Raw genomic sequence first — 13,065 nt, 5'->3', positions numbered from 1 at the left:
ATATATAACTATGTGAAATTTGAGGCAAAGAGTGATGAGTGACAGAATAGTATGGATACCCCTCTGGCCTTTTCCACACAAGATGCGTGTGTGTACATCTTCAAGGATGATCCTTCCAGAATGAGTGCCAGCTGAACATTACGTAACACCGGGAGGCCCAGGGCTGCCAATGCTGACATTCCTTAGTCTGAGAAAAATCATTCTTCTAGTTAAGTAGACCCTCCCTGCGTCTCACTAACTGTACAAAACTGCATGCTGCTGGCAGATATTGGCTTGTAATTAGTGTGGCAGGCAGGTAATGACTTGAAATCACCTTCCAATTGTTTGAGTGTTTGCTCTGTTTCAAAACCCTGGGTGAGTTGGAAAGTCATGGGGGACTATAAGGATGCAAACAGAGAAAAAGGGGAAGAACACAACCAGGGAGTCTCTTTCTGAATAGAATTTCTCCCCAGTTGTTGCTTATTTTACCCCTAGGTCCTCCCTGAGAGACTCTAGAAAGGCATCGAGAATTGGCAGGTTACTTTACCTGCCTGCTGCTCCTGCTGGGAGAGATGGTGCCTGTTGAGAAAGTCAGTGCTGTTTTGGAATCAAACCAGCCTTCTTAGTTGCAGCCTCTGCACTAGAAAATTGGGATGGAGAGAGGAATGGCAGCTCAGCTTGTTAGAAAAGAAACACGAATTACTGAAAGCCAGATTTTGCTTTCCTGTTACAACCTACTTCTCTGTCTTTCATGAGCTTTCCCCAAATTCATGGAGAGCTTTTGCTGTTGAAGCAAGAAAAGCTGAGCCAGGAGCCTGTGCAAAATCGAGACTAGACCACTTCTCTAAGGATCCAGCAAAACACTTAGACCAGTGCTTAAGGCATAAATATGCGTACAAGCTCCAAGAGAGTAACAATTGAACATTCCGAGAGGTGAGCTGGACAGTATGTGGCCACAGCCAATTGCTAGAATGTGGGTCCAGGGTGGCCAGATTTCCTAAATTCTTGAGAGAAGCCAGAAATCTGGAATTTTGTGGAAAAATATCCAATTTTTAAAGCATTGAAACTAATTTAAAAGATTTAAACCTTTGTGTGAGTGAAACAAAACCAGTGGCCTGATTTTAGGCCACAAGCAGCTGGTTGATGATTTCTGTTTTAAATTAATTCTTCTTGGTGCCTTTTCTTTTTGTCATCTTGTTAGATTAGTAAAAAGGAAAAAAAAAAAAAAAAACCCAAAAAACAAGGGCAGACTCAAACATGCAACAAGTGTTACTTGGCTTTTACAATTTTCTTGTGATCGTTACATGCAAACGCTTGGAAAAGAACTTCTTAGGAAATGGCCCACAGAGTGTCTGCCTGGCTTTGAGCTTTCTCTGCGCTTTGAGGGCTCCTTTGGGCCAAACGTGTGGGGCTCTTTCAAACTTACTTTTAGATGAGCCTCTCTGAACCCTGACTGACTGGTTCTAATAAATCATTATTAAGGAGAATCCCCTGACTTCTCTCACGCAGCAGTCCCAAAGGCTCCAAAGAACACAGTTTAGGAGGTGGTAAGGCCTGGATTTCATTTGATCTGGTCTCTGCCTACTTACCACCACCTCAACCCTAAGTAAGCCATCTATCAACTCAGTCTCCATTTCCTAGCTGGTATAGTCAGGATTAGAGGAAAATGCTTAAATTATGCCTTTTATTAATCCTTTGTATAACATAGATGAGTAGATTATTGTCATGGGACTCAATAGCCAGATACGTACTTTACACTGGTTAAGATCCAACTCATAAATACCCTTTATATTTACTTAAATTCAAACCCTTTATGCTTTTCCAGAATATTTAAAGAAAACTAGTAAATGTTCTTGATAAAGTTCACTTTCAGTTTAAATAGTATCATATAAAATCATGTTGTGACATCTAGAACACTTATGTAATTATACGATAAGCTTTTAAAAAGTTGGATTAGAGGGGCTTCCCTGGTGGCGCAGTGGTTGGGAGTCCGCCTGCCGATGCAGGGGACACGGGTCCGTGCCCCGGTCCGGGAAGATCCCACATGCCGCGCAGCGGCTGGGCCCGTGAGCCATGGCCGCTGAACCTGCGCGTCCGGAGCCTGTGCTCCGCAACGGGAAAGGCTACAACAGTGAGAGGCCCGCGTACCGCAAAAAAAAAAAAAAAAAAAAGAGAGATTAGAGTAAAATAAGTCTAGCTTTTCAATGTAATATCTGAAGGGAGAACTTGCTCTGATTTTGGGGCTTGGCCTACTGGGCAAAATGATGAGAGTGATTTTGTTTTAAGCCAGGTTGTTATACATTTAAATATGAGTAAGAATCATCTAGCAGATCAAGGTTAATAGAGACTGGTCATACAAAGAGAAAACTTATTCGGTTTGTGTCGAAGTGACAGCAATAATGGGTCTGGTCACTCTGAATATGCAAGACTAGATGAAAAAGAACTTGCATAGGTGTCTTGTAGTCCAAGTACCAGGTTTTATAGGTGGCCTCAATACAGTCTTAAAAATCATCATGTCCATATTTCAGATTTCTTTTCTACATGCCCTTACTGTACTTTTATGAGAGAGGTTTCTAGCTATATAGTATCAAACTGAAAAATTACTTGCTTCTTTGTTAGGTGGGGTTTTGGGGGGCAGAGAGGTAATATAAGTAGTAAAAATGTTATTCTCAAACTGAAAAAGGAAATTGAAACTATATGAAAGCAAAAATGTCACTGGCCTAACTTGTCCTTTTCCAAAATGTTTTTTTTTCAATATAGTTGACTAAACAATTTGTGGACACCTTTATCCTCTTTCTACCTGCAATCGATTTTGTATATAGGTTGTCTTTAAAATGAAAATATTAAAATCAGTCTCACATTCAGCTGTTTGGTTCCAGTTTTTAGATTCTGCCTTTTCAGTTGCATAGTAATTAAGATATGTGTCTTAATTTCTTGGAAGTTTTTTGAAGATTCTTTTTTCAAGGTAAAAAATAATCCGGCACCTAAATTGCTTGAAGATCCAGTTTAATTTAGAAAGGACAAAACCAAAACATAGGTATAGAGAACTATAAATATATCTGAATGTATAAGTTGAATTACATGGGCTAAAGATTGGAGAAGTTATATTTTTTAATATACCATTATTATTTTTGAAACATCTGACTATAACAGAAATGACTTAATAATATACTATGATTTTTGCATAGTCTGATGGCTACAGGTACTGAGATATTGCTCATCTTCCTCATCTGTTTGCTCTTATGCACGTTCATCTCAGTATTAAATAGAATATTAAGTGATAGATTTAGTTTTCCATAAAGTAGGACTATAACAGAATTTAACCAAGGAAATCCAAACACACGTTATGTACAATTAAGTATAAAAATCGCGATACTTTGGTGGTTTATCAGCATGAAAATGAAAAGCTAGCTTATCATAACCATGTACAACCATCAGTTCTGTGTTCCATTAGGAAGAAATCCCCTTGAGGTCAGATAAATTATTTTGCTAAATAAACAGAATTTTCTATTTTAATTTGTGAAAACTTAAAAACTAGAGGAATTGATATCACGCTTTCAAAAGAAAAATTTAACTCATTTACACGCAGGTTTTTATGAATCCTTGTCAGAATTTGTGCATTTTTTTCAATTAAATTATTTTCTTTTAAAAAGCTAGCTTCAGTGGGGGTTGGGTGGGAGGAAGCGGGTGGAGGGAGAGGGTACCTCAAGAGGCATGAACATAAATTGTCTCAATTTCTAAGAAATGTGGGTCTGACAATCACTTAAGACAATATAGTTGATATGGCTATCAGGCTGAACTCTTTTCAAAAGAATGTTTTTATAGAATATCATTGTGACACTTTGCTCAGATGGATGTCTTTAGCAGTATTTGATTAATGTAACGTAATAAAAGAGATGCACACCAAAGTGTCTGTACATGTCTTGTTAAGTATGTTTGATTCATTATGTGTGGTTCTCAGTTCTTTCCTCTTTCTGCAGTTCATTTTTTATCATTTCAATAATATATCTATAAATATGAAAAAGTTGACACTTTCAAAGTCTTTGACATATATGGCTATTAATTCATAACTCTAAAAAATTGTATCTTTCAACCTGTCACTTTAAAGCTTGTAGAGTTTATTACAGTAAGTAACCTGTGTTAGAAATTAGATTTTGAACTTCAGCAAGAAGATAAATAAGCTCATGAACAGAAAAGTTAAAGACACCTAGACATAGTTCTAAGATAGAATCACATGAAAAGATCAGTGATTAAAGATATAATTTTAAACTCCCTAAAGATAGCGTTGAGGTTTATATTGGTTACTAGTTTCCAACTTATTTTGTTCTCCAACTCCAGATATCAAATACTGAACAGGCTTGTAATTAACAAAACTATTTAAATTCAGTTTCACGATCATCTTTGTTGCAGTGAGTTAATGGGTTAAACTTTGTAGTTTATATATCAATGACACAGATGGTTTAAAGCAAAGGTATTCTGAAAGCAAAATAATAGTAGTACTTATTTATATATACATCTCGGTGTTACTGTTTTAACGAGAGTAAGCCCTATAAGGTAAATGCTGTTTTACTTCCATTTTACTGATGAGGAAATGAGTTGGGGGTAACATGCCCAAGATCGCACATATGCTAAGGGGCAGAGCTGAGCTTGGAACTCGGAACTTGGAAGTCTGGCTCCAGAGCCTTTGACCTCCTATAGGGAAAGCTAAACTCGGAGTGTTTTCGCCTTGGTGCCTTTGGTCCTGCTTCACATCCTCTACTGCATAAGTAACAGCTTGGCCCCCTCCTTCCCCATGTTCCTTTCATGGGTTCAGTTAAAAAAATAATGGCCAAACATTAGGATAGCAAGTCTGAAGTGTTCCACGTAATGAGCTCTGACTCACGGATGATTTGGGAGTTTAGGGTGCCATGTGTGAATAAGCTTGTGGCAGGGACTGAGGGTGAGGTCTGAGGACATGGTTTATGTTGGAGCCTCACCGTATTCTGGTGACTCATGTACACTAAACAGCAGAGTCATGAACATTTACACACACCCAATATCAGGTTTACTGTGAGTCTGTTCTCCCACAGCCGTTTTACAGCCCTCTCTACAAAGCACAGAACTTATTTGGGCCTTTTCACTGAAGGAATGAAGAGGAGTTAAAGAACAGACGGCCCCAAGGTCCTGAAAGTCCCTTCCTGGGGAGATCCGTCCTCCTCTGGGCTCTAAAAGACACTCAGATCGTACTCCTGCTGCGTGCAAGGAGTGGGTTTGGGGTCAGTTAGACAGAGGCCTAGCTCTTGGCAATGTCTTCACCACATCTGAGACCTTGAGCAGTTCACTTATTATTCTTGGGTATGATTTTCTTGGAAATCTATAAAACTTATAGAATGGGATAGGAGCATTTTTATGCATTTGTAAGAAATTAGCACAGAAGAAATTTTATTATTTTCAGCTGTCACTTAGGCAATTGCTTCAGCTCAGGGATGACCGATGCCAGAGCATCGATTAAGGATGTTAATTTTATTCATCTTTGTATCTGTTTAATGTCAAGTGAGAGGAAGAGAGGGTTTAAAATGTGCCCTGGTAATTTATTTTTACACGAGGCTTTTCGAAACTAGAAACAAAGTCAAGGAATCTATGCAAGGACTAAAAGAGAGTTAAGAGAAAAGCATTCGATATTGTAGGCTCAGAGCACACATGGCATCTTCCAGGCCAGGAGAAGGCATGGTCCACCCTACACTGCTCACAGAGCGATCTATTTGGGGCTCAGAAGCACCTTCAAGCCTCTGAGCTCTTCTGCTTTAGCAGAGACCTGTCGTTGTTTATTATCAATGCCATCACTCCAGGCCAGGAAGAAGAGGTGGCCTTAAGGGAGTCAACTAGGTTGCTGAGGATTGTACGTTTTGGGGACACAATGGCTAAAATGAATCATGGAATTATAGTTCTGAGTGATCCTCTGTTCTTGGATATACAGAGTTGGAGAGGAAAGCTGTGTTTGTCATTTTAGGGTGCTCAGATCTGGCACTTCTCTTCAGTATGTGTTTTGGGCAGGTCCCATCACTGTTCAGAGCCTAACTTACTGCCCCCTGGAAATGACGGGGTTGGACCCAAAGATCTCAAGACCCCATTTGAGCTTGCATGCCATTGACTCTGGACTTTTCTATATAAACACTAAGTAAATTTACAGTAACCATGGAGAAAGGCTGTGTCCTTGCTGATAGCTGTAAACGTCCATGATGTCAGAATGCAGGATGGTAAAAAGTGAAGTTGAAAAATGAGGAAGAGGTGTGACAGGGTGTAATCTAAATATTTTTGAAGGGTGTGCACTTTTTAGGCTGCCTAAGGTCGGGTCTGAAAAATATATGTCTTCTCCTAGCATATTTCAGAGTTGGCCGAACTACATTTGAGTTGAGAACTATCTCATCCAGAAAGAGAGAGGATGATAATTAAAGCAAAAGTAGCCCCACAGCTCAGATGACCCCTTTTTCTGGTGGAGGAAATCTTTGGATGGTTGTTTTTCTACTGAGCCTTTAAAAGAGAGCTCTAGACTTACAAAAGGAGCTAAGAGCCCTTGTAGAAGTAGGTAGAGAGGAACAAGGGACAGAGAAATGACTTTTCTTAAAGTTTTAAAAACTTATTATTAAATTCATAAATTAGATCATATTTATTATTGAATTTTATATAAGTCTCAAACATATATAAAACATAACGAAGAGTATAATGAATCTCCATGTTCCCATCGACTCAACAATCAATTTATGGCCAATCTTGTGTCATCTATCTCTTAATCTTGTTTTAATAAGATTGTTTAGAAGCAAATCCTTAAGTAATTTCATTTATAAGTATTTCCAAATGTACCTCTAAAAGTTAAGGACTCTTTTTATTAAAAAGGCAATTGCAATATTATTAACACCCCTAAAATTTTAACAAAAAATTCCTGAATATTATTCCGTATCAACTCAGGGTTCAGATATCTCCAGTTGTCTCATATTTTTTGTTTAACAATTTATTTGAATCTGGATCCTAATAAGGTCCACAGATAGCTATTGGTGAATATGTCTCTTAAATGTCTTTTAATCTACAGGTTTCCTTCCTTCATTCTTTTTTTTCCTTTAACATCTATTTGGTGAAGAAACTGGGACACTTTTCCTGTGAATTTTTTGATTTTAATGATTAAATTTCTGTGTTATCTTTTGACATGTTTCTCAGTTTCTTCTATTTCCTGTAAATTGGTACTTTAAGGCACGATTAGATTCACATTTTTTGTTTTTGGGGGGCAACTTTACTTCATAGATGTGTAGTGTATTCTTATTAGGAGGCAAACAATGTCTCATTGCCTCTCTTTTCATGATATTAGTAGCCATTATTGATTATTGCCTGGATCTCTTAATTTATTACAGGCGGCAATATGTTAATTCTATTAATATAATTCCTTTAAACCCAGTAGCTTAAAATATTTCTATTGAGAGAAACTTCCCCTATTTGATTACTCTGAGGAATTATAGTTCATAATTATTTGTATGTGAGACTCAGGATAAACAATGGATTTAACCCTTTACATACTGGATTTCAGCTTATTTTCTAGCATTGTTCAAAGGTGACCAACGAGAGCTATGTGTGTGTGTTTTAAAAAATTAATTATTTATTTTTGGCTGCGTTGGGTCTTCGGTGCTGTGTGTGGGCTTTCTGTACTTGTGGCGAGTGGGGGCTACTCTTCCTTGTGGTGCGCAGGCTTCTCATTGCCGTGGCTTCTCGTTGCAGAGCACCGTCTCTAGGTGCGTGGGCTTCAGTCGTTGTGGCTCGCGGGCTAAGTAGTTGTGGCTCGAGGGCTCTAGAGCAGTAGTTGTGGTGCACGGACTTAGTTGCTCGTGGAATGTGGGATGTTCCCGGACCAGGGATCGAACCCGCGTCCCCTGCATTGGCAGGTGGATTCTTAACCACTGCACCAGCAGGGAAGGCCCTATGTGTGTGTCTTAAAATTATATTTTGAATATACTTTGAATCCATAGATTTAAAACTGTTTGAATCATAAACTTTTAAGTCATATGGATGTAGGTTTAAATCCTGGCTCTGCCCTATTACACCAGAAAAAATCTTTCTTCTTTTCTTCCCATGGTTAAATGCTAGTCACTTTGGCTCTCTTCTGCAGTTAGACTTTAACTTTCCTAACAAGGTTAAAAGCTCCCCAATGCACAATTACACACTCATTTGTGTGGATGTTTGTTTAGTGCCAGATTTCTTAATGGACTGTAAGCTTCATGTGGGTAGGGAACATGTTTTATTTTAATTAAACTTCATATTCCCTTCATATGCACAATGCCTTGCAAATTGAGTTTGCCTGTAAATATTTGTTTGTTGATGCTGAAAAACGTGGCAAATTGATCTCCCTCAGCTTCAGTTTTCTCACCTATAAAATAGGGGTAATAACACTGATGCTATGAAGTTATTGTGAAGATTAAATGAGGCAGGGGGTGCGAGACACCTGATCCATGGTAGGTATTCTCAAGTGGTAGCCAGTTGTATTACTATTTCGTATCTAATGACCTTGGATACTTCAACTCACTTGTGAATTTCTTTGCTGATATCTCTGTCTGAAAGCATTGCCTGAGAAACAAGTGAAAAAAAAATATTTGTCTGCTTCTGTTTGGGACTGCTAAGTCAGATGACAGATTGACAGCATTTATAGAGCTCTAAAATGTTCTGAAAGGGGGAAGAGAAAGGAACACCATTCAAGACTCCTGCCTCCAAAGTATTGTGGAGGAGACAAGGTACTAATTGGGAATAATATCAAAATAGTCATGAAGAATTCGGTGAGCCAATTAAGTCTGGTGAATGGATGGAAAAAAGTCTCCAGGAACGTTGGATTATAAAGGAGGTGAAGAACATACTCTGGAGGAGTCTTTGAGATTGGAAGAGAAATTCTGAAGTTAGGACTGGTCTCATTCTCAGAAAAGGAAGTTGCTGCTTTAGGAAGGCTGACTAAATGTTCTCACAATATTCACTCGACTAAAAATATCTCTTCCACTGGCTTGAGATCATTCAGATCAGAGTCTATCCTTACGCAAATGCTAGAACTTGAGATTTTTCGTGCTCACACCACGCTTTGTCCCAACTGCATAATTTTGCTCAGGCTGGGCCTTCTCTGGAATGCCCTTCCCGCCTTCTTTCTCACTTCCTATTTCCACACCAGGTCAGGAGTCACTTCTGTAGGATGTCTTTCTCAGGCCCTTACCCCAGTCCACTGGGTGGGCTAGGGATTTGCATTTTCACAAGCTCAATATACTAATAGCATGGAAGCCAGGAGACCAATTTGAAGTGTCTAGGGAATAGTGATGGACTATGACATGTAGATGATGAGGGCCTGGGCCAGTGGGTTTGGAGAAAAGAGGACAGGTGAGAAGCAGATTTAGTAGGTAGAATTGATAGTGCTCGAGTACAGTATTTTATTTGAGATGGATCTTGAGCATTCACCACATGAGTAAAACAAAATGTTAGCCCATTAGCACAGTGCAGACCTCAGGATTCTTATATTATTTGGTGTTTGCAATCGCCCTTACTCCTGTTGCCTTCCATAAAGCTGTGTGACCTTGACTTCTCCTCTGTGTTTGCCCAGTACATCCTGTACATATCCCTATGGCCACATTTACCACACTGTCATGTTTGCTGACTATATCGAACTATGAGCACCCAGAGGTAACAACTCTCTTATTTATTTTCATTGTCTCAGCAGAATGCCCAGCATATACTTAGTGCTTAAAAAATAACAACTGGATGATTGGGGTCTTATCTGGCAACTTGTACATTTCAATTTGGAAATGATATTTAGTTACCCGGAAGGATAGAGATCGGTAATGTGTTGACATATGAACCTGAGTTAGTATACCCAATTGACCCCTTTTCAGGAACAGGAACAGAGTGGTGAAGAGTTGGCACAGACAGCAAGCTGATTTCGGGTAGGTCAGCAGTGTAAACTAACTGTCAGCCCGGGCTGAGGAGCAGGGAGAGAGGAAAGATAAACTACCTAGTTTGTATTCTTCTTTCTTCACATGGTCCCTATGTGAAAGGTGGGTAAAGCTAGAAGTGTTTAGAGAATAGTGATCTGCCTTTTAGTCTTTCTTGACTAGATCATGGAAATTGAGCAGAAGCAAACCATATAGAGATTAGGTGGGGTGGGCAATTGTTGGAGAGCTTTAGAACATGGACATATGATAGGGGTATATGTAGAAATGCATAAGTCTTTTCAGAAAAAAAGCCATCTTATCTTCACAGTGTTTTGTATATTTGCACAGACAAGTTGCTCCTTTATCTGAGTTCTTAAAACACTCAGTTATCTGCCTAAGAGAGATGCTTTTTGACATAAACAACTATCTACCTGGGGTCAGAATTTCTTAACAGATAAGACGCCCTTGTGCTCAGGAAGGAACTTCTGCAGTCAGATAGCGCACTAAACTTTTATTGTTAATATGGGAAGAAAGGCATGCATCGGAATAACAGGAAGACCCGCTCTGGTGTATCTGAATCTGACGTGGGGGAGGGGTTGTCATTTTTATCAGGCAGCAGTTCTTGAAACATGGACTGTCCTAGATTTTATTGCTTTCTGAAATTGTTAGTACCATGGCAGAGATTAAATGAAATCCAGGATTATTTCAGATAGTGTTAGAAATGAACAATAAAATGTTTCTCATTAAGAATCTGACTGATCTTGTTGTATTTCATAGGATTTAGCGCTTGTCGGTGTTTGTCCAATTAAATGTCTTCGTACATAACATGTGTTTCTTTCCTGGTTGGAGGGATGGGCAGGAGTAGATCTTTTTCTGTGAAAAAAATTTTTTTTGTTTTCATGTTTAAACACATAAAATTTCATAGTTATTTTCCAATAGCTAAACAAGGTTGTTATATAAAGATTTATAAGTGACATTTTGACTTCTGATTTATATGGAATCTTAAGAAATTATACTAAGTAAACTTTCAAATTATACTGACTAGGAAGTTGGATATTCTTCTCAAAAGGAAGATAAAGATTCTAATTTCTTTTTAAACATAAGTTTTTGTGTTATGCCTCAGTCTTATGGCAGTGAAGAGATAAAATAAAATGCCAGTTTGAGGTAACTTTTTATATTTTTTATTTTCATATCCTAACAATACAGAGATGATTCCTAGGAAACCTCATTTCCCTGACAAGTCAAAGATTTACCTTTGTGCTTCTTGTTATTTGCTTTTAAAAATGTCAGTGACTTTTATTCTTTTTTTTTCTTTTATCTCCAAAGTCAATTGAACTGCTTAACCAAATACATCTTAATAGTGTTAATAAAGTCTCATTATTATTCCCTGTAATAATTATTTCTTTAGGACTAGCAGGAAGTCTGGTATTCAACATGGTTTACAAACTCAGTGAGATGGACGATTCACAGAAATGCCAACTGTGGTTGAGACTACAACAGTGTTGTTCTGCTCTCTTTGCCTTATTATACATTTTTGTTTCCTTATTCCTGTCAAGCAGACTTTCCCTGAGCAGTTTAGATGGAGACTCTAAGGGAGGTGTGTTTTCAGGAAGACTTAGTGGCCACATTGGAAAGAAGTCTTAGCGGCCACATTGGAAAGAAGTCTTAGTGAGATACGGCAGAGGTCATCATAACATGGCTTTGAGTCTCAGAATTCTGGAGGAAGTAGGTATGAGGTGGTGGCAGAGTAGGAAAGATACTGAGGTGTTTCTAATACAGGCACAGGAACATGTGGCAATAATAGAATATTACTAAAGTTTTCCTCTAGAATGAGTCATTGCCAAATATAATTTGAAGCTTTATGCAGCCCCAAGAAAATACCAATTTCTATGATTTTTATGGACTTGCACTTTGGAAAGGTTTGGCAAATTGATTGATTGACAATGAATAAGTGCATTCAGAATTCACAGTTGAAGCTCATATTGTGGCTTGACTTTAGCTAGGTGTGATACACATGGATGTCTTTCCAAAGGTCTGATTTGTTAAAAACAATACTGAAAGAAATTGACTTATAACTGTAAGGATTCTAGGCTTAGCTAGGAGGCAAATTTTGCATTACAGTTCAAGAATAGGCAGTAGCTTTTAAAACCCAAATCCAGTATCTAACCACCCTAAAGAAATGTTTTTTTGTGAAGCTGAAAAGATTACGTATAATATTCTTTAATTTAATTAGAGACAGATGTACCTCTGGTCTAATAAGCTCCATATTGTTAAATGGCAATGCTAGCAATCTCCCTTCATCAGCATTATCCAAAATTTAATCTTAATGTTATTTTACTGAATCTATGGTGATATTTGTTATTTTTTGTTTTGTTTTGTTTTGGGTGGTAGCTGGGGTGTGTGGAGGAGTGGATGCTCAGAAGATTGGGGGCCAGTTTGTAAGAATCTCCAAAGATTCAGGAAGCTTTGCAACTTTAAACAAAAATCAGAATAGAGAGACTGATACCTGTTTCCATATGAATTTTTTCTCTATCAGTATAAAGTATGATAAAGTATGATAAAAAGCAAAGTTTGGGATACTTTTGTGAGAGCTTGATATTGTAGGTGGACATATGTCAGATATTATACTAATTTAGTCTAAGTACTCTAACACTATGAAAGTAGATGCAGGTAGGCTATCTTCTCTAAAGATATCATAGATAAAATAATACTTGGAAATGGCCACATATTAGCTTAACTTTTCACTTTAGAGATACCTTATTGTACAGACAAATAATGGTCTGTACAATAAGGTGTAATGGTGTGTATTTTACGTCTAAGAATTTGGTGACCAAAGTACTTTGCCTTCTCCCTCATGTTCTGATAATGAGATTTCATATTCTGTGAACATTTTACATTTCTCAATCCTCTGAACCTATGAAGAGTCCTCCTCCCTTACCTCTCAACTCCCCTGAGATAATGCTCTGAAGGAGAAGTTCAGTTCCTTCCATAGGCACTGCCCATACCATATGGTAACCTTTGCTTCTTCCCACGGGCTCCAATTGGCTGTTTGCAGGAATCTATGGAAGACTCCACCATGTTCAGTGGTTATTTAGTAATACTGAAACACCACTTGTCTATGGCCCATTTCAACTGTCCCATGATTCTTAGGAGGCCCTGGCCT

The sequence above is a fragment of the Grampus griseus genome (genome assembly GCF_964374135.1).
Source record: "Grampus griseus genome assembly, chromosome: 7".
Lineage (NCBI taxonomy): Eukaryota > Metazoa > Chordata > Mammalia > Artiodactyla > Delphinidae > Grampus > Grampus griseus.
This window is presented reverse-complemented; position numbering follows the sequence as displayed.